A 25693-nucleotide genomic window follows, 5' to 3' on the forward strand; every position below is an offset into this window, starting at 1 on the left:
AGGGAACCAACACAAAACCTGTTCGGACCTTAGGCTGCGCCCTTGTAATCGAACTAATGTCATCGTCATCGTCTTCTTAACATATTAGGCTTGAACTGTTACACCAACTTATAGAGATTAGTCTTTTCATCATGCTTCCTCGTCTGGTGGTTTGTATTGTTAGAAGACTGTTATCCACTATACTGTCGATATGCCCTTTACAATTTTTCTGTGTCATTCTTTTTTTCTTTCATTTAGAGACATTAACATAATTTTGCTCTTATTCGACTAATTCACTTTCGATCTTGTCTCGTGTATCTTGCAACATGTCTAAGACATCTTATTTCCACACTCCGAATTCCTTTATTTTAAATTCCAGGTTTCTTTTCCGAACGTTACAGAAGGGATCACCAATATTTTGTAAAATTTCATAAATATCTCTTTCCTTACTTTCCGTAGTAAGGTTCGCCAACAGGTGCCATTAATTAAGTTAAATTTCTCTATCATATGTTGATTGTCGTCTTCATGTGATTTATTTAAACATCTTAATATTCAGGTAAGAATACAGCAACAATCGAGATAATACAAGAAAAATAGTAGTTGGCATTCTATAAAGATCTATTGAGAAAGAAGTAAGAGCAGACAGAGAAAAAAATGCTGTGGTGGATAACATAGAGCAGGAAGGAGCGGTACAAGCATCAAACGAGAAAAAAAAATCGCCGAACGCATTTCATGAAACACAAATACTTATCAAAATCCCTTTGGTTGTGCTGCCGTGTCATAGACTTCCACATCTTCAGGAATACCAATTTGCTATAAATCTTATGGGTATTCTTAAAACAATGTCCGTTTTCTATCCTTGATGTTAACAGAAAGTATAACAGTCTCATCCTGACAACACTTTATTGGTTTCTGGGAGGCATGACTGATCTGTTCAACGAACTAAGTTATTTTCGTCGTATAAAATTCATAAAATTCTGCAGTAAAGATTTTCTGTAGCCAAATTAAAAATTACCTCAGATCAAACATGTTTTGTCATGTTTAGTACCATCTTGCTTTGATGACATATAAAGGGATGTCCAAAACAGATCCGCAGAAAACCTCTTACTGATCTGAGCGAATGTCATACTTTCATCACTGGACATGAAGGACCGTTTTAATTTAACTTATTTCAGGCTCTACGAAATTGCCGAGATATCTTTTCATCTGATAATGGGAGTATAGTTCATTTTCATCTCGTTTTGAGTTGAATGTGGTGGCATCACTTATTACCTTTCTGAACAATTCCTCACGAATTTAAAACGTTTCATCCCTTGTGGGGATCGAACCCACGACCTTTGGATTAGAAGTCCTACGCGCTATCCACTGCGCCAAAGGGACGGCCCTGGCAGTCTGATTCACTAGCCAACACAACGTCCCTGGGATGGCCTTCGCCCAGGAAGAGATTTATGTTGTGTTGCGACTGACAGGTGTCGTAAGGATACAATTTCTTCTATGATGCAGATAAGCGCGTATTTCGCACGACTTTCAAGGCAGTGGCAGGATTAACTCTCATCACTGCTAACAACAAAGAGTAGGCAATACGTTGAAAACATATATATTCTTCCATGGCGACTGCAGTAGCTCGGTGGAAAGCAGATCACAGCTGGTTCGCTTTTATCTGATGCTACCAAATTTGGGTTTGATGGGCAGTGTCAGCATGGTTCACTGAGCTGTGTGCTTCTGCTGAATGTGAATACTTGGCTAAATTCGAGTTTCTCCTCGCTAAGCGTCTGCAAACTAAGGCACACCACTAACTCTATTACAAGACAGCGTGACTCACAGGCGACACATATGGCGGCATTACTCATACCTCCTTGTCGTATAGTAAGCGCGGTTCAGTTCATACTGACAATGTACATCAAGAACGTCCCCCATGTGTACGAACTATTACACAACGTAAAACATACTGTCCCAATATAAAGCACCAGTACTGTGTAGCTAACTATAATGGAAACATTGCCAACGGAAGTGGTCTTCACGATATTAGAAATTTTGGTGGTTCAAATGGATCTGAGCACTATGGGATTTAACATCTGAGGTCATCAGTCCCCTAGAACTTAAAACTACTTAAACCTAACTAACCTAAGGACATCACACACATCCATGCCCGAGGCAGGATTCGAACCTGCGAGCGCAGCAGTCGCGCGGTTCCGGACTGAAGCGCATAGAACCGCTCGGCCACAGCGGTCGGCCCGCGTCCGATGTATCAGGCGTTTTCCCATCTTCTGTTTATTTGATGTCCAATGTCCTTTATTACTCAGCATTGTTACAGGCAATTTACAAAACATTCATAACCTTATTATAACATTCAATGTCATGTGTTTGCCATCTCGAGAGAGCTATTGAACACTAACGAAATCTAATGCCCATAAAAAGAAAGAAATGGTGCCTGTGCCATTTCGTCTAGATAAAATTAAGCTTGCCTGCTACAGATTACTGGCGCACTTTGTGCCTTCACAGAGAGCTTTTTGTAAGGATGATGATTCAAAATGGTAGAACATGAAACGTCACTCTATGAAATCATCATAGAGGGATCTGTGTGAGAAGATTTTCATTCACCCTAAGAATACGGTCATCAGCTGGGTAAAGAACCTGGAGTAAAAAAATTCTTATGTAATTAACAGGCTCCATTCGACAAGTAATTTATCTAATTTATTGAATGTAATTGTAGTTTCTTGGCAACTGCGAATTTGTACTCACCATGAACACCTCTACGATATTTTACGCAGTATTTAGATTTATACTTAAACTGTGGTGTATTGCATGGGTGTTATATTTGCCCCCGGATGGGAGTCAATTGTAACAAACACACACACACACACACACAAAAGTACATTTATGTGTGGGTTAATTAATTTGGTGTAGATAGTTTATAGTAAATCTTCTTCGAAATACATTATGACATACATTATGACGTACATTATTCACATAAAAACTGCCCTAATGGTTATTTACCACCTAACTATTTAAGATATCATAAGGAAATAAGTAATTGCGATTTAACACTTCCTTGTAAAGTTAAAGTTAATCACATAAATATTGTAAAATTAAATTATAAAAACATAATATTCCAACATTTTTACAAGAGGCAAGAACGGAACATAAATTCTAATTTAAAAAACACAGCATTCCTAACGTTTTCCTCTCTTTGTTCATGTAATATAATCACATTTCGAACACGGTATGCATTGCACCCAGGCCTCTCCAGGTCTGCTGCTTTTATAACAGGCCATGGTGACGAGACAGAAATATTTAGCATAAAGTTGGGAGGGGGGGGGAGGGCTTGTCTTTGGCTTTTTGGGGCTTTATAAGAATTTATTGCCTCTCTTTTCCCTTTTTTCAAATGCGCATTTTTCGAGAGTGCTTATGAGAACTGAACTTTATTCTTTTTTCTTGTCGGACGTCCTGTGCAACTTGTCTCCAAGATGGGTTTAGAAGACGAGTGCACCATCAGCTCAGGTGAAAAAGCTGACGCCTCAGAACATTCCGGCTGCTAGTCGATGGTTCTATCAGTTTACCAATGAGACCATTTGGGTTGTTATCTGGATTTCATCCGTCCGTAACTCGGCATGGAGCGATTCCAATCTTCAAAAATGTTCTCATGAAATAGCCAACTCCCAACTGCAGAGGATCCTGACAGAATATCTGTTCGCGTCGCTACTTGAGGCACGGCAGTAGCAATGAATTCTGCAATATTATATATTGTCAGAACTTAAATTAGGCTCGAAAGATCCATTAACTCCCACATAAAACTGTTGAAGGCGATGTGAGTAGTGGCGCGGGAATGACGAAAGAACTTTCCCACCCTCCCTACTGAATTAAGTAGCCGGTAAATATATGTGACTATCGTGGTTGTCCAGAAGAAGCAACAGTTTTTCCTTTAGGGAAGGTTATAAATGTATTGCAAAGTGCTTCACGAACATGTAACAATTCGGGCATCTGCATGTATCCAGAACCATTGGGAACTACAACAGAACCTATAGGGCCACATCGTAGCAACCCATCCCAGAAGACTTTACCAGCGGAGAGGAACGGCAGAGGAACATTTTCATGTAGCATTTGCTGCTACACCAACTGTCGCGAGATTTTCACGTTCTGCGGAAGTAACTGCTCCAAGTTGTTTCGTCTTCATCTCTGCCAATATATTTGGACACAATCTCGCCTACTTTCTACACAATCTCGGGCTGCAAGTCGTTGTCACCTAATATTTTTGAAGTATTCTTCGAGGAAAACGCCACGGTTTTTTTTATTGAAGTTCATTGCTCGGGCGAGTCAAGTTGAAAATGAACTATTCAATATCAGACAAAAATATTCATCCAATCCAGTCCAGCCATTTCCATTCATCATATTTCGGGGAATTACATCCAAGATTGTAGAGCATACTGATAGGCTAATTTTTCTAACATCTGTTGCTGATAACGCATAGTACAGACCGGCAGAATGTTTGATCGGGAGAAGACAGAAATACTGAAAGTCTTTTTCCAAAACTGTTTCGCTGAGGAAGATTTCACTGTAGTTCCTCCTTTAAATCGTCACGGGAACGGCGGAGTTAGAGATTTCAAAACAAGTGACCACGGGATACAAAAGCTACTAAAGTCGCTCAGCAAGGGAAAGGCCACTGGAGCTAATTGGATACCAATCCTACGCAGTGACTGTGAAAGGGCTTTTGCTCCTCTTCTGAAAGCCGGTGCATTTGCAAGAGTGAATAGTTCCTAGCGATTAGAAAAAGCGCAGATTATTCCCGTTCTCGAGCGGAGCTCGAAAATACGCGAAAAGCTATAGGCAAAGTACAATAACATCGGTCTGTTTTAGAATTTGGGAACATATTTTTTTCTCCCGCACTGGGACTTTTCTAGTTACCGAAAACGTCCCTCTGCAGGAATCCAGATTGGTTCTAAAAACAATGATCGTGTGTATCTTAGCTCGCTCGGTTCGTCCACGAGACCCAGAAAGCAGTATGTAGGCCGGCCGCGGTTCTAGGCGCTTCAGTCCGGAACCGCGCGACTGATACGGTCGCAGGTTCGAATCCTGCCTCGGGCATGGATGTGTGTGATGTCCTTAGGTTAGTTAGGTTTAAGTAGTTCTAAGTCTAGGGAACTGATGACCTCAGATGTTAAGTCCCATAGTGCTCAGAGCCATTTGAACCATTTGCAGTAGGTAGAAAACAATGGTCGTGTGAAACCCAACTCGCTCTCTTCTTTTACAAGACCTAGAGAATGGTAGATACCGGCTCCCAGGTTTATCCTTGACTTTCGGAAGGCTTTAGATACTGTCCCGTACTGCCACCTACTAAACAAAATACGGCGTACGGAATATCAGACCAGCTGTGCCTGAATTGAAGAGTTTCAGTCAAACTGAACAAAGCATGTCATTCTCAACGGAGAGAGTTTTTAGACGTAAAAGTAACTTCGGGGCTACTCCGTTGGAGTGTTACAGGACTGTTATTTTTCACTGTGTTTATAAATAGCTGGGGAATAACATCGAAAGTTCCATGAGGCTTTTTGCGGACGATGCTATTGTAAACAAAGAAATTGCAGCGCTAGAAGGATATAGCGAAATGCAGGAAGACCTGCAGAGGATGTTCGTTTGGTGCAGGGATTGGCGCAGTTGATTCTCATAATAAACAAGTGTAACGTATTGTGCGTAAACATGCACAAAGGTCCGTTGTTGTATGCTCGCATCACTTCAGAACAATTAATGGAAACTGTCAAATCTGTAAAATACCTAGGAGTATGTGTAAGAAGCAATTTTAAGTGCAACGACCACATAAAACTGATCGCAAATAAGGCAGATGCCAGACAGGTTCACTGGAATTATCCTCAGGATGTGTAGTCCCCCAACAAAGTAGGTAGCTTGCAAAATCCTCGTTCGACCAGTACTTTAACATTGCTCGCGAGTCTAGGATCCGTACAAGATGGGGCAGATAACAGGAAATAGAGAAGAGCCAAAGAAGAGCAGCGCGTCTCGTTACAGTTACATTTAGTAAACGCGGAAGTGCCACGGAGATACTCGGCCAAATCCAATGGCAGGTGCTGTAAGACAGACGTCCTGCATCACGGTATGATTTACTGTTCCGAGAGCGTATGTTCCTAGATGAGTTAAACAATATATTGCTCCTTCGCATTTGTCGCGAAACTACCGTGACGGTAAAAGAAGAGAGAGTCGACCCCACACGGAGACTTACCAGCAACCGTTCTCCCGGCGAACCACTAGCGACTAGAACAGGACAGGGGGGAAGGACAATGGTACTCAAAGTTCCTTCAGCCATACACCGTAAGGAGACTTGCGGAACGTAGATACAGACGTAATCTTCAGGTGTCTTGTCTTTTCCGGCACTGAAACTACGGTTATGTGGTTTGTAGCCTTTTTTGGAATCTCGTTGTTTCTTATTTTCTTGAAGAATCTATGCAGCTATACGTTTGACATAACGAGAGATTATCTCGTCACTTCCGTCACTGCTATTCTGGAACTTAAAACTTCTGAAGCAGCAACTTCCTTAGTGTCCTCGGGGAACTGCCATCTCTCTTTCGTACGCTTTTGATTCCTCGGCATATTATAGAAGATCTTAATATAGACAAATTTAATAAACAATTCATGCAGGTACTATTGAAGCAAGCTAAATTGTACAGAAACATACACAAAAACGATTCGTTCTCACTAGGGGTCAGTTATACAATGTCTGTTATAACTGACCCCATCACTCTGTATTAAGATTAAAACTAAATTGCTCTAACTACACAAAAAATATGTAAATTAAATCTTACGCAAAATGAAACTATAATAACTATCATACATTTATATATAACAGTTGAGGCAAATAATTTACCAGGGAATAACTAGAAAGAAATATGTCAGAAAATTTATTTTTACTTCAACGCACTAAAAACAAGTTTCACTCTGTCACACAGCCATCTCACAGGTGACGGTCTACCTGCATTTTTCCTTTTATATGGAAGATATGTGAAACCTGCTGCCATATCTGGGAAATTCTTCGAATGATATTTGCCCGTAAATATGAAACCTTACAATTGGTCCCTGATATTTTTTTTTTATCTCAGACTCCCCTACACAACACTATAACACTTCAGATGAAACATACATCTCCATACTCGAACATTTTAGGAGACACGAGATGTGGAATTGTCGTCATCAAGAACACAGCCACCCAGAGAAAATTTCCTTCTTTATTTCCAGTCAGTGAGAAAATACAGATAAGACAGGACTCATATAAATATACTATAATACAGGTTAATATAGAAGCTCATTTACTCTTCAAGCTCATTTTGACGTTTGACACACGCACCTGCTCTACGCTTCAGTGGCAAGAATTCATGATGTCGGCAGTGGAGCATACTTGAGCAAGGGTCACCCATCAGATTTTTTTAATGTTAACACGAAAAGGTAGTATTTCTGTGCACTACACGCAAGGATTATTTTTGTAAGTACACAGTGGAAGGATCCACAATTACACGTTGATCCGTAGCTGCTAAGCGGTTATTCCGGAAAAGAGTCGAATTCGTAGCATGCGATGTAATGCGATGTAATGCTCTGTGGGAAAGAGCTTGACGCCAAAGAGATATACAAAATGTTGTCAACATTACTCCACAGATGGTTGCAGTGCCTACCATTCACCTTACTTCTTCCTTAACTAAAGGGCTCGCCTTTGATACGATCGCCTAAATCATCATGTAATTTCGAGAGTGATTCACAATCGAAAGGAGACAGTATCGACTACGCGTTTCCATTTCTGGACTTTGTCCGCAGCGCGTGGTCTCGCGGTCGCGTTCTCGCTTCCCGAGCACGGGGTCCCGGGTTCGATTCCCGACGGGGTCAGGGATTTTTCATCTGCCTCAAGATGACTGTGTGTCAGTTTCATCATCATTCATGAAAGTTGCGAGTTTGGACTGAGCAAAGGTTGGGAATTTGTACGGGTGCTGATAACCGCGTAGTTGAGCGCTCCACAAACCAAACATCATCATTTCTGGAATTTGGCCTTAGGAATAGCTTTTAGCTCTCATCTGTGTTCATAAAATGAAAAGTTCTTTAATTTTTCTTTATTTCTGGGAATAGATAAAAGCTACATGGACTGTGTGTGTCGAATATGGACTTGGGGCATGATTACAGCATTAATTTAAGGACAAAAATTGACGAATAAGAACGACGTGGAAGCAGGTTCATTATCGCATTGCAAAAGTCATGCATTTTTTCGCCATAAATCCGGACTTTTTTGTGGAATGGTTCATGCAAATGACGTTGAACTTTTAAGAAGTAGTCGTTACTGATCGTTCGTGTACATCGACTGCTCTGACAACACACGCTGACAGTCCACCAACGCTGTCCAGGTTCATGTCAATCATGTTCTTCTAACTTGTCGGCAAATTCTGTCAATACTTTGTGTACACACCTTCGCACTGTTTTCGTTGACGACGTGTTTTCCAGACGCGTATGAAGTAACCCGTTACTTCTCATGATGACAGCACTCTTCGTATTGATAAAATCTCCCTCTCTGTTCTCCCATTATGCGCGGATTCAAGGTGGAGGGAGAAGGGAGAGCACAGTAGGCTGATACTACACCCCCATCGCTCACCAAATATATCTTGCCGCCAGGCCCACTTTGGACGGGGCCCGGATGTCTACGATTTTATTAGTAACAAAGTAACAGTACACACAAGTTTGGATTTCAGAACAATAAATTGTTTAATAACAATAAAATGTGTATTATATTATAATATAATAATAATACTGTTACAATATGTTAGTACGAGTGTTGAAACTCTAGTAGTGGAAACTGTTTATTTACAACTTATATAAAATAGATACAAGTTTGAAAGATCTACTGTCCTAAGTAGTAACCAACATTGTGTATAGCCCGCTGCCAGCAATGTGTAAGTCATATGATACTCTTAGCAGCGCCAGTTGTGTTGATAGCTCGAAAGGAGCGGTCTATTGCCCGACGAAGCTGTTCATTTCTGCAACGCCAGCTTAGAAAAGGGCGGCGATGCTTCCTGCAGGACTCGCCCGTCATTTTGCAAGACAATGCTCGGGCACATATGACGCAAGTTGTGACTGATTTGTTCGATCGACGGGGCTGGGAAGTGCTGTACCAACCACAACACTCCCCAGACTTAAGCCCTTGTGGCTTCAACTTCATTCCCAAACTAACGGAATTAGCTCATGGCATTCACTTAAAAACCCTTACAAAGATTCGACGGAGAAGGGTATCCTACGACTTCTACTTCACTGGCAACGGTCTGAGCACAACGCTGGGGACTGCTCTGAAGAACACTGAAGCTTTGAAACGCATATCTGCTTTGTATACGTTGTGAGTAGTTGCCACTATTAAAGTTTCAACCGTTGTAGCCTTAGCTTAACGCGCAAGAAATTGCAATTTCCTTATGTTTATCATTTCAAAAACAATCGTCCAAAAATTTGAAAAGGAAATGTCCCGTGAAGTTAATTTAAGAACTATTAACAGCAAAACAGACCCACAACTCTGACAACCTCGTAAGTTACGGGATATGCAATCATAGTCTGCTCTCTCAATTATTGGTATATTACTTAGCATTACGATTGTCTGCACACTGGGCCTTTTCTAGCGTGTAAACGAGGAGACTGCTGTTTCTTTCAGCCATTTCCGCCTACGTTTGGGGAATAAGTCTGTCGTGCCGTGCCCAGATCACTAGGGTTCTAGCACACTGGAATCGCATTCCGGAGGACGACTGTTCACTCGCGTGTCCGGTCATCCTGATTTAGGTTTTTCCCTACATCGGTCCAGGCAAGTGCCAGGATGGTTCCTTCAAAAGGGCACGGCCGACTTCCTTCCCCATCCTTTCCTAATCCGATGAGACCGATGACCTCGCTGTCTGGTCTCCTCCCCCAAAACAACCCAACCCCAACTAGGTTTCTCGACTGAGGATCCATGACGTGAACAGCCCAATCGAGATGGTCCCACAGATTCTCGATTGGGTTTGATCCGGAGAATTTAGTGACCATGGGAGTACGGTAAACTCACAATGGTGCTCTTTGAACCGCACACGTACACCGCTGTCTGTGTGACACCCTGCATTTCCTGTTGGTACAAGCCATCGTGTCGAGGAAAAACAAATTGCATTTAGGGATGGAGGTGGTCCCCAAGAAAAGATATATATTTGATTTGATCCACTGTGCCTTCCAGAATAACGCAGTCACTCAGGGAATGCCACGAAAACTTTCCCCAAGCTATAACGCTCCCTCTTCCGGCCTGGACCCTTCCGACGATCGTTGCAGGGTGTTTCGTTTCTGTCCTATGGAGCATAAAACGTTGTTCATCTAAAAAGGCCACCTGTCGCCATCAGTGGACGTCCAGTTGCGGTATTGGCATGGAAATTTCAGCCTTAGCCACCGATAAACAGCAGTCAGCATGGAAGCATGAACCAGGCGCCGGCTGTACAGGTCCACAAGCAGCAACGTTCGCTGAACGGTCGTCGAGCAGACGCTGTTAGTGGCCCCTTAGTTCAGCTGAGTGTCAGTTCCTCAACAGTTGCAAGACTGTACAGCCGTACACATCTCCGCAGCCTTTGTCCACCCTTGTGCTGCACCACAGTTGCCTGGGCGCCTGTTTTGGGTAGTGCCATTTTGGCGTGCAAGGTATCCTTTAACCACGGCGGCACGGCACACGAACAGATTACAAACTTAGTGGTTTCGGAAAAGCTTCCACCCTTGGGCTGAAAGCCAATGATCATGCACTTTTGAACTTTAGATAAATCGTCCAGTTCCTGCATTACGACGGCGACAGCAGCGTTTTCTGCGTCCCTCCGACACGTTTTATATATCCTCCGCTGCTAGTGGTGCCACCTCTGAATGGTTATTGTAAGCTGATGTCAAACACAGGCGAAGGTCACATTAATGTGACTGGACAGTGCAGACACCCTCTAGTACAATCGCAGTTGTCTCGAAAACACCCTCGCATTCGCGAGAATGAGTGTTCAATCCTGCGTCCGACCATCCTGATTTAGGTTTTCTGTGATTTCCCTAAATCTCTTTAGGGAAATGCCGGGATGGTTCCTTTGAAAAGGGCACGGTCGACTTCCTTCCCCATCCTTCCCCTGATCCGATGAGACCGATGGCATCGCTGTTTGGTCTCCTCCCCCAAAACAACCCAACGAAAACACCAAATTAGTGGGCACGGACCATTGGTCCCGTTTTAAGTCTGATAGTAGCGAGAACATTGCGTCAGTGCAGTGCTCACAAGTTTACTGGTCTTTGGTAAAACCTTCAAGAATATGTCAGACCATAGCGCCATATCTCTGCCTGAGAGCACATATGAATTCAAGATCTGTGAGTACCAGTCACACACAGATTTTGGCATTTTATACGAACTGCTGTATTTACGGACATGTGATATGCTTCTAGTTGCCTGAAGGTGAGTAATACCACAAATTACTAACGCAATAAATAAAAAATGAATGTTTGACAGCTGTACGCGTGTAATAATTGCATTAAGGATGTGGACCTATCCCACATCAAATCTAAATATTAATAGGCATTATCCAGAAGTTTCTACAGTTTTATTTTTGAAGAAATAAAATTTAATGGGTCCTGTCACTCATAAATGTGGCGATTTCCCGCCGTAAGGACAAGTTACATTCCATCTTAACTGAATTTTAGTTTCCAAGTAATTCAACAAGGCGTCTCGACTCGTTTGTGAAATGCGTCTGCTCTCGACATGACCGCAAAAGTCTCCTTGTAATTTTGCATCAAAATGACACTTAAATTTATCACAATCATGTGACATCTACGTATTGTTCAATGCAGTAATTAAAAACATGGAAGATTAGATTTTAACACCTCGTCGATACCTAGCTCTCTGAAGATGGTGTACGAACTGGGGTTCTAGAGTGACGTGGCCTTGTTGAAGGAAACATCATGGAGTTCATACGACGCAGCATCCGACACACCCAAAAAACTGGGACACATGCGTGGTTTGATAGTCGCTTCCCCGTGTGCAACACTATTGTTCTAAGCCGTACAGTTAATTTATCTTATTCAGTAAGATTAGAAATGGAAGTGAGAGGCCAACTTAGAATTCTTCTATCGAAATATATCAAGGAGATTCATAGTTCATCGTCCACATCGAACAACAAATTACTGACACAAGATACTGGGTTGTGACTTGTTATCTAACACAATATTTACCTAAGAAGCAGAATCGAAATGCTTACGTCCACAACACAACGTGCTACTTCAGAGCGCATGAAAGGATGAATTGAACGTACTGTTGTCCGAAGACTGCCCGCTAATCTGTCCTGTATAACTCTCTTCCTATCTCATAACTACCGCAGCCTATATTCATTTAGATCTCCTTGTTGTGGCCAAGCCTTTTCTTCCCTCCACAACTTGTAGCCCGCACACTTCCTTCCATTACCAAGCTGACTTTTTGATGCGTCAGTACGAAACCCATCGACCGATTCCTTCTGTTAGTCAAGTTGTGACACAGATTTCTTTTTTTCCCCCAGTTCGATTCAGTCCTTTCTCATTAATTATTAGATCTCCCTTTTAGTCTTCAACATTCTTCGGTAGCATCAGATTTCGAGAGCTCCTGAACTCTACATTTCACTTATGTACAGATATCCCCCAGAAACGACTTCCTAACACTTGAATTTGCACTAGGTTTCAGCAGGTTCCTCATTTTCAGAAATAATTTTCTTGATACTAACAGTCTGCAATTTATGGCCTTTTTTCTTCTGCCATCGTCAGTTCATTTGCTGCCCAAAGAGCAAAATTTATTTTCTCTATTTGGTGTCTTATTTCCTAATCTGTTTCCCTCAGCATTGACTAATTTAATTTGACTACATTCCATTACCCTTGTTTGTTTGAGCAGGTGATACTTGGAATTACTGGCAGCTGGTTAGCTATTTCTTCTAAAATTTGAGTCTCTTATGCGCTCAATTCTGCCTAATCTTAACATCTCTTATGCCCACTGTCCATGCAATTTATTTCTTTATGATCGCCACGGAGGTTTGGTTCCATCTTAACCAGCGGTAAATTACTCCCTCTTGCGGGGCATCTTTGCACGCAAGTCACTTTTGATCTGTCGCCTCCTCTTTCCTCTTCACACGCACCAGTCATCGCTATTAAGCCTGATAATGATGAGGCCCACGAAAAAGACAGGCCGCGACACGTACGTCACGAAGGTAGGGCTGATTCACTCGCTTGCTTGTTCAGCTCTGCAGATAAATTACGCTTCTGCACCTGTTAACTCGTAATTTCGTGTTTACGTACAAACGAGAATTGCATCTTCTACTGTGAATCCGCTATTATGGAGTCTTGTTGTTTATTAATCCTACAACGATCGAAAGTCCCTACGCCTAGTAATAATTTGTTACGGCTGTACTGGGTATAATAAAATTTTATCGGTTGGATGAGGCACCACATTTTGTATGAAATGAGGACTGTTAAGCAGTAGAGGCTAAATGCTATAAAGGAGCTGTTATATCATTAATGCAGAGATAAATCTTAAATTACAGCTACTGCACAGTTGCGTATTTTTTGTAGTACTAGTAATCAGTAAGACTCCGTAAAAGCAGTTTTCAGTAGAATATGCAATTCTCGTTAATATGTAAACACCCAGTTACGAGTTAACACGATTAGGAACTCATTTCGTCGGCTGAGTTGAGCGAGCTAGCTCAGGCCTACCCTCGTGACGTAGGCCCCGCGGCCTGTCTTTCTCGTAGGCTTGGTGCTTATCAGTGGTGACGAGTGCTCAGACTACGAGAACCGCAGTTAAGACTTGTCTGGACGTGACGCATCTAACATCGTCCCTTTGGCGCAGAGGATAGCGCGTTGGACTTCTAATCCAAAGGTCGTGGGTTCGATCCCCACAAGGGATGAAATGTTTTTAACTCATAACTTAACACTTTGGTGCATGTATGGAAATAACCTAACGTAAAACTAGGCGCAATTGAGCTGTAACACCGATATCACTGGAAAGTATATGGTGAATTATGCCGGCCGTTTCGTACAGCCCCAGTTAAGATGTACATCAAAGCAGTCGGGTAGAGGACAATGGCTGTCCAGTGCGAAAGTATGGCATCCGTCCAGACCTGTTACAAGCTTGTCACCAACGGTCCTCTGACGTTGCACTACTTGTTGCAAAATCAGAACATCTGTAGTCTGACCTAAGCGCGATAATAACGGCTACACAACCGTTTTAGCATTAATCCATCTGATAAGACAGAAATAACAGGTCGTTAAACATAGCCGGCCGCGGTGGTCTAGCAGTTCTAGGCGCGCAGTCCGGAACCGCGCGACTGCTACGGTCGCAGGTTCGAATCCTGCCTCGGGCATGGATGTGTGTGATGTCCTTAGGTTAGTTAGGTTTAAGTAGTTCTAAGTTCTAGGGGACTGATGACCACAGCAGTTGAGTCCCATAATGCTCAGAGCCATTTGAGCCGTTAAACATACCCTCCACGGCTCTGAAACGCCTGAAATACTGTTAGGATGGTATTCTTAACCTCTATGTTTCGTTTAGGAAACAGAAGCGAAATGGTTTAAAGAATACACGGAATATTTGTAAAAAATATAGACAGATACAGATATACAGACACGTATATAGATACACGGTTGAGAATAGGGATATGTTCCGACTGATAGGACAAAAGTAACAGATCTAGCGTGAGCAAGAACCTAGAAGACGGGACATTTTCTCTATCTGAGGTAAGAATGAAGGTCTTTAAAACGAGAGGGTCAAGATAATAATAGCGGGTGGTCTAGACGTTAAGAACAAGAAATACTACAGGAGTCTATGAATTCACTCGCATTCCTTGGAACACTTTTAGTAAAATCTTATTTCTGCGCTGAAAGAAATATAATAATGAAGATCTACAAAAGCTGTAAGTTTGCAACCAGAGTCTCTAGTATCTCTTAAGTTTTGCTTTTCTATAATAATCGTACGTTCAAACTTCCTATGTTTATACTTGTGCGACGATCTGAGATATATCTATGGCACATTTTGCGTTATAAATGGAGTAAAATCAGACTGAGCCTTTATGCCTACGTTGGCACTATTTGTGTCATCAAACTGTGTCATGGTGTGTAAATAAAATGATCACCCAATGTAGTAGTTAAGACACTGGACTTGCATTTTGGACGCCCAGCTAGGCAGGTGTAGGTATTCCCTACTGTATTAAGGCAAATTCTGACGACGCTTATCCTAAACGGAGCTTAAGTTTGGTCTAGAAATGACCTAGTTGTAACGGAACTTTTAATATAAACCTTTCTTTCTTGTTTCATATATGTTACAATTAATTCATGACACAAATGGTTTTCCTATTTTAACTTATGAATTATTTCCTTTAATTCATGACATGATTTGTTGCCATATACATGATGCAAGCAAAGTTTTACGTACTTAAATTTAGGATTTGAGCAACGACAGTTTATTAAATTAATATACCATTGTATGGCTGATGTTACTTGGATTTAAAATTGGTATGTTCAGTATCACGGTCCTTGCAAAGTAACAGAAATCTCCAGATATCGTTCTTAAAGAGATCCAGTGAAACATCGTCCATAATCACCAGTAGTCTTCGCAAAATTTGCTTGGAAACTGATTTTGATGGAAGATTATAGCCTGCCATAACTCGGCATTTTGAGCATAGGAACTATAGCGGACGTACCTAAGCGAAATCGCGGGTCCACAATGGTGGATATAAAGGCCAGTAACTGGCCTCTAAACATCTCCATGTGCATACCAATCCAGTTCAAAGAGGAAAACGGGGAGCGTTAACGGTAAACATGGAATGTCCCGCCTACCACATGCTGTCCTGATTCGGGTTCTGCTGACTGGTGAACGCAAAACGCCAGATGCGCAACTGGCACTGCGCCTAGGGCAAGGAAGCTTTTATACCAAATCACTGTATATTGCGCCTCCAAATAACAGCAGCATCTGTACTGCCTGCCTACAGGGTGCGAACAGAAGCATAATCGGGATGCTCCTGCGCCAGAGCCGGCCGTGGTGGCCCAGCGGTTCTAGGCGACCGCTACGGTCGCAGGTTCGAATCCTGCCTCGGGCATGGATGTGTGTGATGTCCTTAGGTTAGTTAGGTTTAAGTAGTTCTAAGTTATAGGCGACTGATGACCTCAGAAGTTAAGTCGCATAGTGCTCAGAGCCTGCGCCAGCTGAGCACTCTTAGGACCGACTGTATAAAGCATTTAAGCTTAGGTTAAGACAGGAAATGGCCTTAGACCGAGCTTAACATGGCGTATGAGTCACATCGCCGTGAAGTCGGATCAGATTTGACCGGCGGGAATTCGTGGATCAAAGTCAAGTTCAGCTCTAATCGGCAGTTTATAATGTAGAGGCACTACGATTCATCGCTTATGTTTTTATCAGCAACTGGAATAATAAAGGAAGTTGTTATTAACACAAACAATGACAAATAAATATGTGACTGTGCCATTCCCACGGTGCTGATGCTCAAAATACTGTTGTTCTATCTGGAAGGTTAGGTTGGCTCAAATGGCTCTGAGCACTATGGGACTTAACTTCTAAGGTCATCAGTCCCCTAGAACTTAGAACTACTTAAACCTAACTAACCTAAGGACATCACACACATCCATGCCCGAGGCAGGATTCGAACCTGCGACCGATGGAAGGTTAGCCTGAGAAGATTACCCCAAGTGTGACTTAATGATCAGTCTCATAACAACTATTGGAAGATGACTCGTAATTTATGTGATTAGTTCAAAGGCATGTTATAGACGCTTAGCAGCAGAGTAAGAAAGGAATTTTCAGTGAACAGTTAAGTGTGGGAATGTTGACAGCAGACAATAACGATTCAGCATCACTTATGTATGTTCTCATAGTAGCAATAACGACGCAATTCGTATTAAATTTTTAACATCCGAACATGTCCTTAAATTACTATGACAGTTCTACGTGCGTAGATAAATAGAACATAAGGAAGTATTTTGAAATACACTAACTTTGTTTTGGCTCAGAGGTTGTGTGGTGCAAAAGATCACATGTTCGAACCCATGTCAATTACTGAATTTTTTCCATTCGTTACTACTTTTTCTACATTATTGGTCGTAAAGATAATTATAACAATATTACCGTGCCTTTCCATACCACTGAAACCACACAATACCATACCACACGCTCCATTTTCCGAGCGTTCTGGATGAGTGTTGGGCAAAATTCTGTGTGCAGTAACACTGTGCGATGTGAATTACATTTTTCCTTTCGTTTGCAAATATCAGAGCATTCAGACGTGTCCACAGAGGACAATGATGACGAAATACAATGACCTCCCAGCACGTTCCGTGAAAGGGTAAACCCACTCGTGGAGTTAAATAACAAGTCGATTAAACTGAAGTTTCGTTTGCAGAAAAGTATTTAGAGCACTTGGAAGTAAGACTCAGAGACTATCTAACGAAAGCAATCGAAAGATTCGAACCACTGACTGCAATGTATGTTTTGCTGTTAATCTTAAGATTTTACGCCACAGGAACCTTTCAAATAGTGGCTGTTGATCTGTTTTAAGCAGACATAGCAACAGCTTTCAGAGGTGTCCATAAGGTATCGGCCTTACGAGAGAATTGAAGTAAACAGCAACTTCTCTCCATGCCTTTACCTTGTTGGCCACATTGACTTGCACTCAATTATACCTTTGTACTACCCCAACACAATTTCCAGCAGCAACTCTTTCTCTTGTTGAGAAAAGTTTGACGATCGCTGCCTTTTCTGTTTACTTGCTCGATAATAAATAGTGCGTATCTACAATGTACGATAAATATCTGCGATCGAAATGCGATAGTCGTGTGACAGCTGATTTTAGCCGTGTTGCCAATCGTGTTATGTGCTACGTAAGATCAAATCTGAGTTCTGAACATAGCTCACTTTCTGATCTAATGTCAAATTTGATCTCCAGTCAGCAATGTTTATACAATCGGCCCCATTCTGCCAGTTGTTTTATAAAATTCTATTCCGAAAGTAAGGAAGGAAAATAAGGAGAAAGGGAGGTTAGAGGCGTCAAACGGAGCACGAGTTCTGTTGAGTAAGTGTGGGGGAAGGAAGCGGCAGTAGGATGTTTCATGAATCATTCCAGCATTCACCGAAGGACGTGCAGGAAGACCACGGAAAACCTAAGATCAATGTGGTCGAACTTATATTTGGACGCTACATTGTGTACCTTGACCACTGTCCTAGGTCGCTCGGCGTATGTCAACAGAATAGTTACGGATATAGTGTGCTGTCACTGATTGGTAGACGGTAATACGAAAATAGGCTAGAGACCTCCTGAAAATACTGCTGATATTTTAGAAGCAACGTCTGCTATTAAAAGTGCTGCGAGACTGCCATGTATACGGTGAGGAAATAAATGCATAACCACAAATGTTCTCTGTTGCCTTGTGTGTAGTACGGCATACTACGTACATGACTAGCTCACGGAAAAGATAACATGAATTCATGACATAAAATAAAAACACCTACAGCCGTCCTTGTGTTTTATTTTAATTTGTCGCTACCAGTTTCGACGCTTCATTGCGTCATCTTCAGGCTGTTTTGATGCGGTACAGGTTGATACGATCCCCATGCATAACCCGTCAGTTGCCAGCATTACTGGATTCGCAGATAACCTGAAACTCACGTGTCAGTAATGGTTGGAGTGCTGACATCAACCTGTACCGCATCAAAACAGCCTGAAGATGGCGCAATGAAGCGTCGAAACTGGTAGCGGCAAAATAAAATAAATTCATAAGGACGGCTGTAGGTGTTTTTATTTTTTGTCACGATAGTAAACGTCCGTCGTCCCACAGACGTCTTGCTAAAAGGATGGACATATTAAAAACAAACATACGAATTGGTGGATCAAGGGGTATTAGACAACGCGTTCGACAAATATATCTTTCCAGATTTTATCTTGAATGTCATTTCTGGCAATACTTCATGAATGTAGAAATAACAACAGGATATCCTGTGGTTCGGGTATCATGTTAAAGTGCACGTCCACACTACACAGCTATACTACGTAAGCCACATTAGGATGTGTGGCTGTGGGTAATTCCTGTATCACTCCCCACTTCCCTGTTCCAGTCGTGTGTGGTACACGAGAGGCCTGGTTGTCGGTAAGCCTTCCTATGAGACGTAAACTCGTTAATTTTACCTTCACAGTCTTTTCGCCAGGTACACGTAGCAGTAATAAATATATTCGCTCACTGCCGGCCGCTGTGACCGAGCGGTTCTAGGCGCTTCAGCCCGGAATCGCGCTTCTCCTATGGTCGCAGGATCGAATCCTGCCTCGGGCATGGATGTGTGTAATGTCCTTAGGTTAGTTATGTTTAAGTAGTTCTAAGTTCTAGGGGACTGATGACCTCAGATGTTAAGTCCCATAGAGCTTAGAACCATTTGAATATTCGATCACTCTTTCAGGAACGTATATGCTCGAGATTTTAACAACAAAACCACATCGTGATGCACAACGTGTCTATGTACCGTCTGCCACTGTAGTTGGGTAAACATCTTCATGAGGCTTTCGAGGTTGTTTGCCTGTGATGAAACGCACTCCTCATATTTCGATCTCCTCTTTTTCCTTTTATCAACTATATCTGGTAAGGGTCCTTGATTGATTAGCAGTACTGAAATATCGATTGAAAATGGGTCTTGCACGCTGGAATCTTTGTGGGTGGACTGTACATCGTGAGGGTTCTTCATTGAATCTTAGAAGGGGACCAGCCCTCTCGTCATCACCGATTTTGTCAAATTTATGATATAATTATGTTGGGCTTGGCCAGAAATGTAAGTGACCTAAGGTAGGAGCATCTGATAACAGAGAGTTTAGAAAAATCGCTAATTTGGAGCGGGTCGGGTGAAGCATGACACACTTATGTTTACGTGGTTTCCCGACAGCGGTTTGAGCTGTGGAAAAGAGTACCGAACGCTTATTCGACCGTCGTTGCATCGAGTTCCTACGCGGAAACTTTTTTATTTCAATTTTTACGTTACTTACACTGCAACAAAATTAAACAATGTTCAATATATTGTGATTATTAATACTTTCATAAAAGCCATGAAAGGGAAAGGGAAAGAGAAAGCAAAATTTGGAATTACAAAAAAATGCCGGCCGGTGTGGCCGTGCGGTTCTAGGCGCTTCAGTCTGGAACCGCGTGACCGCTACGGTCGCAGGTTCGAATCCTGCCTCGGGCATGGATGTGTGATGTCCTCAGGTTCGATAGGTTTAAGTAGTTCTAAGCTCTATGGGACTGATGACCATAGATCTTAAGTCCCATAGTACTCAGAGCCATTTTTTTACAAATAAATTTCTAGGCCATAGAGTGCAGAAGAGAATTTCGTAAATTAAAGTAAATACTTCTATTATTTACCACTTGATTTTCACGTGATGCTATGATATTCATCGTAAAAACAAGAGCATCTTGCACACTTTACAAAAGTCGATTTTTTTTACACCTACATGGTTGTCTTAAAGTTTCTATAGAACAAAATTGGTTTACATTCAAAATAGGTTCTCTCTCTCTCTCAGTCAAGAGTTTGGCGGCAAACCAAATGTAACGAAGTCCTTACGCTTGAATTACAATTCCTTTTCGAAAGTTATTTGTGACCGCAAATTTTACTTGCTTTTCTTTTTCACGTCTTTTACAAAAATACAATACAATGGACATTATTTCGGTTTATTTGTAGTGTAAGGAATGTAAAAATTGAAAATAAGAATTACCGCATAGAGAGACAGTCCCACGTCCCTCGGATTGCGGTTCTGAACTCTTGCCGATGGGCGAACCGCTGCCTCAAAACCACGTTAACATAAATTTGAGGCCCATGTCTCGCCCGATCCACGCCAAAAATGATATTTTTTCTAAACGCTTCGCCATCTGACACTCTCACCTTCGTCACTTTTATTTCTGGTCAAGACCTGCAGATTCCATAAATTTGGACAAAATCGATAATGACGGGTATGCGCGGTTCCCTTGCCAGCCTGACATCTCTTACGATTTCAGCAATGGTGTAATTAAACCATCACACGTCCGGCCCCCTATGTGTGCGCAACATATTACATATGAGCGATTACCAAGCTTCATTCCTCTGCAAAGCCTTCTCCATTAAGTTAAAATTACCTAGGGTTGCAATTTCTCCGTACACAACAGCATCGTCCGGGAACAGCTTCATGGACCCAACCGAACTTCCGAGTTCTGCCTGACAAATGACTGGATAAAATGGTTTTAGGACATATGAAGGTGAATGCATACCTGAAATACAAGGTGTTTTAGAACTGTTGTTCCAGCCGTTTCTCGAAAAGGATGCTCCGAACTTCTTATGGAGATGAAAACGTTCCAGGTAGACCTTTCAGACGAAAGACATGACGAATTTGACATTGCGTATATTCTGCCAGGAATGTGGGGGAACAAAGTCAGCTTCGGAATCTACACTATGAAAGGCGATACAAAATTAATTTGCTTCAGTAGTGTTTTCAAAAGAGTTCAAGTAGAATGCGGTAAGTCTCGTATTATGGTAATATAAAAACACTATCCTCATCACATACAAGATAAGCAATCCTTACGGAAAGAACAATAACTTGGTACGAAAACAGATGAGCTTACGAATACATTTTCGTAATTTTAGTGAGAAAACGATTCCTCTGTTTAGAGTTCAAATATAGCCTTTTTATTGGAAATACAAAATGCACATGTACCTGTATTCAGTTTAATATCCCCAAAATGCGTTTAAAATATCTTGCGTTTTGTACTAAGTGCTTTCGTGCGCGTCTTTGTACGCCCCATGTGTCTACTGCTTGCAGTGACTGGCGGATCTAATGGATTCTATCTTTCTTTTGATCTCTAATGCTAGAACCTGCGTCACCAAAGCAGGAAAACAGTTCTACAAACTGCAAATCACTGTGAATGGTATGGCAAAAGATGTCTCTCATTGTGCCATTTACTATGGCTCCTTTCCATTCATATTCATACGAAGGACGACTACTTAAGCGCGAGTGTGCGCGCTGTTATTAGACTACTGTCTTCGCTATTTCTATAGGGGTTGTAGCGTTCATTGAGGTCATGGGATAGCGATATGCACATATACAGATGGTGGTAATATCGCGTACACACTTGTACTCAGAAGATTCATGTGAAAAGGTTTCCGATGTGATTGTGGCCGCACGACGGGAATTAACAGGCTTTGAACGCAGAATGGCAGACGCATGGGACATTAAATTTCTGGAATCGTTAGGGAATTCAGTATTCCGAGATCTAGAAGTCTAGAGTGTGCTCAGATTACCAAATTTCAGACATTACCTCACCACAGACTACTTAGTGATCAACGGCCTTCACTTAACCAACTAGAGCAGCAGCGTTTGCGCATAGTTGTCAGTGCTAGCACACAAGCAACACTGCGTGAAATAACCGCAGAAATCGATGTGGGGCCTACGCTAAACGTATCCGTTTGGACAGTGCGGCGGAATTTGGCGCTAACGGGCTGTGGCAGTAGACGACCGACGCGAGTGCCTTTGCTGTCAGCGCGACATCGCCTGCAGGGCCTCCCCTGGGCTCGAAATCGTATCTGTTGAACCCCTGGAAAACCGTGTCCTGGGCAGGTGAGTCTCCATTTCAGTTGATAAGAGCTGAGAAGCCATACACCCAAGTTGTCAATAAGGCACCATGCATGCAGGTGGTAGTCCGTAATGGTGTGGGCTGTGTTTACAGGGAATGGATTGGGTCCTCTGGTCCAAATGAACGGATCATTGACTGGAAATGGTTATGTTCCGCTACTTGGAGACCATTTATAGTCATTCATGGACTTCATGTTCCCAAACAACGATGCACCATGTCACCGGGCCGCAAATTGTTCATCATTGGTTTGAAGAATATGCTGGACAATTCGAGCGAATGTTTTAGCCACCCAGATCTCTACTTTTTTGTTTTTATTTTCTGAAGTGCTCAATTTTATATTTCTGGACGTTTAAAGCAAGTTCACAGTCTTTGCACCTCTTCGTCGTCTTATCAATATCTGATTGTATATTCGTGCAGCTTCGTCAAGACGGATAAAGCTTCGTCTCCTTGTCTCAGTTCATCGAGCAGGAACTTTTTTTAAGCAGCTACAGTCAGTCTGGTCTCAACTGCCACTACTTGGCGTTCCTGCTTTTAAGGTGGGAGGTAGGAGCTTTAAAAACATTTTCATTAGGTTTGCATAAAATCCTGATATTAAGAATTTGGTACGTAATTATTAATGTATGATTTAAGTTCCTTTAACTCTGCTTTATACATTTCATAAAGTAAAGTTACTTCTCTACTTCATAAATCATCATTACTTTTGAATCAGTGGGCGTTAAGAAAATTTTACTACTAGCGGAGGCACATAAGCGTGCGATACGGGAAAAAGGTATGGCTGCCCACAAATAAAAAATGAGTTGGATGCATCGCGGAGAGGACTTCTGACGAGTATGATCTTTTTAATAGTCTGGGAACGAGAAAAACGCCTGTGATTAAAAAATCATTATACTGATAAAACGCAGAAAATGGCGTTTTTTTTTCAATAGGGTGGTTAACAGAAAGTTTCTCCTCGCTACAAAATTTAAAAAGAGGCATTTTTGTTTTAAGCAGATGCATAATATTATAAAATGTTTCTTTCCCTAAAATTTTTCAATTGCCAGAGTTAGTCACTCTTTGTCATGTTATAGGACGGCGCAAGATACCGTAGTACTAAAAAATGTTTTCAGATTAAAAAAAAAAAACTTTTAAAATCTGATACAACAAAGCAAATTTTTCACTGCATTCCCAGACGACATTCTAGAGATAACGTACTTAATTTCCAACAGAGTGTAAGCAATTCTAACACCGTTCAATTCGCCATGAAAAATTTGCTTCACACTCATTTCACACGGAACAGCTGGGACCCATGGGTTACAAGGCAGAGGAGTTGTTACAGAAATTGCCAGACATCCTGTACAGCGACTGCAACAGACATGGGTGTGAAGGAGTGTGAGTGGTCGAGTTAGCTACTGGAAAGACGTGGCTGCAATGATGAGCTAGTATTGCCGCAGTAGCGGTACGTCACACATGGTGTAACAAGTTCCTCGTTTGGGGAATTATCTTGCCGTCGACAGACAGAAGACGCGGAGGAGGAGATAATTTAGCACACAAGGTCGTCATTACAATCCAGGGTGTTAGAAACTCACCGGTGGTTGTATCAGCATTAGTACAGTTTGTGTATCCGTGGATTATACTCTTCATGTATCGAAATGGTATCGACGGTGTCGCTTTGTTTACAACTATCATGAACTTTCACACTGACCGTTTACTTCATGAACTTCCACATTTATCTTTATCTACATTTACATTCAGTAGCTGTATCTATTTTGAAATTTATATATACACTACAAGTAGTTATGAGGCAGCATAATTTCAGTTTGTTTACATTGTGGTTTTCATAGGATTTGAGTGACTTTAATACACAACGGAAGTAATCAAATACTTTGATGGCTGCACCCTTTGCATCCGTCCCATTACGAGAAAAGTTCAATTGCAAATAACGGAAGCTAGAAATTCACGTCTACACACTGCGAATCACCTCACGATGTCTGGCGGAGAGCATTTCGCACACAATTATAGTTTCCCTCCTTACCATCTCAATTTTGAAAGAAGTGCGGGAATTATATAAGTATCCTGCATCGGCCATTTACAATGCAGATTAATTTCTATCGTTCACTGTGCCTAATAAGCTACTAATCGTCATTTCACCCACAGGAACTAAGAATGTTTGTAGAACTGTATCAGCAGAGGAGAGAGAGAGAGAGAGAGAGAGAGAGAGAGAGAGAAACGTTAGTGCCATTTGTTGCACTAACGCTATTGCCTGCCTCCTTTCTCGTTTTTGCACGGTAATGGATGCCTACAGAAAGATCAAATGTGACAAAACGGAACCACCACTGTACGCAAAGTGCAAGTGTCTTAACAAGTTCACTAATCAAGCTAACGTTGGCTTATAATGAATCACATAAGATGTAACAAGCACGTCTAAAGCAACAAAGAAAAAAGGGTGGGAATGAAAGGAAAGATCTTGGTGCCAAGGAAGCTAAGTATGGTATCCGTAGCAAAAAAGGTATGCTGTGTGATGGTTCGACATTCATGGTGTCAGTTCACGCTTCCAAAGATAGTATAATGCAGTGACTTGCATGTAATAAGCTCTACACTGCTCCTCCATCAGAAAACTACATAGAGTGCGGCAAAAACCACACATGGTGGCATGAGGACTCAGACTTTGAAGGGGGGATAGTTGTGTGAGATTTTTGTTTATAAAAACATTGATTTTAAGATATTAATTTCAACACTATAAATCTTTCATTTCAGACTATTCACTAATACATTATTAGCAAGCTTTAATTAACTGATGTACTTGTCTTTCACATTTTGAGAATAAAAATTCATTCAATTAGTATCTGAGTTGTTATCTTGCCCTGTTGTCCATGTCGTCTTGTTTCAGTACTGAGGCAAGATGACACTTCTCTACTACTTTGTAAAAACGGCAAAATAATTGTGATTCTGCTTAAATAAAAAATTATGTAATTAGATGCTGTACAACTTACGGTTGCTCTATTAATACTTAGAAAGAAAAAAGTATTTCTCCAAAGATAAATTCATGGCTAAGTGTTAACGTCGTGTCCGCAGCTCGTGGTCGTGCGGTAGC

General features: G+C 41.7%; 1 protein-coding gene and 2 non-coding genes across 5 annotated transcripts in view; 1 reads left to right on the top strand and 2 right to left on the bottom strand.

The window, feature by feature from the left end:
• LOC126161807 (ras-like GTP-binding protein RhoL) overlaps positions 1–25693 on the bottom strand; it is a 380663-nt gene that overhangs the window by 109449 nt on the left and 245521 nt on the right. The gene's annotated exons all lie outside the window — the stretch shown is intronic.
• Positions 1287–1359, bottom strand: Trnar-ucu (transfer RNA arginine (anticodon UCU)). Its single transcript has one exon. It is a non-coding gene; the product is annotated as a tRNA-Arg (tRNA).
• Positions 13817–13889, top strand: Trnar-ucu (transfer RNA arginine (anticodon UCU)). Its single transcript has one exon. It is a non-coding gene; the product is annotated as a tRNA-Arg (tRNA).

The sequence above is a fragment of the Schistocerca cancellata genome, chromosome 2 (genome assembly GCF_023864275.1).
Source record: "Schistocerca cancellata isolate TAMUIC-IGC-003103 chromosome 2, iqSchCanc2.1, whole genome shotgun sequence".
In the NCBI taxonomy this organism is placed as follows: domain Eukaryota; kingdom Metazoa; phylum Arthropoda; class Insecta; order Orthoptera; family Acrididae; genus Schistocerca; species Schistocerca cancellata.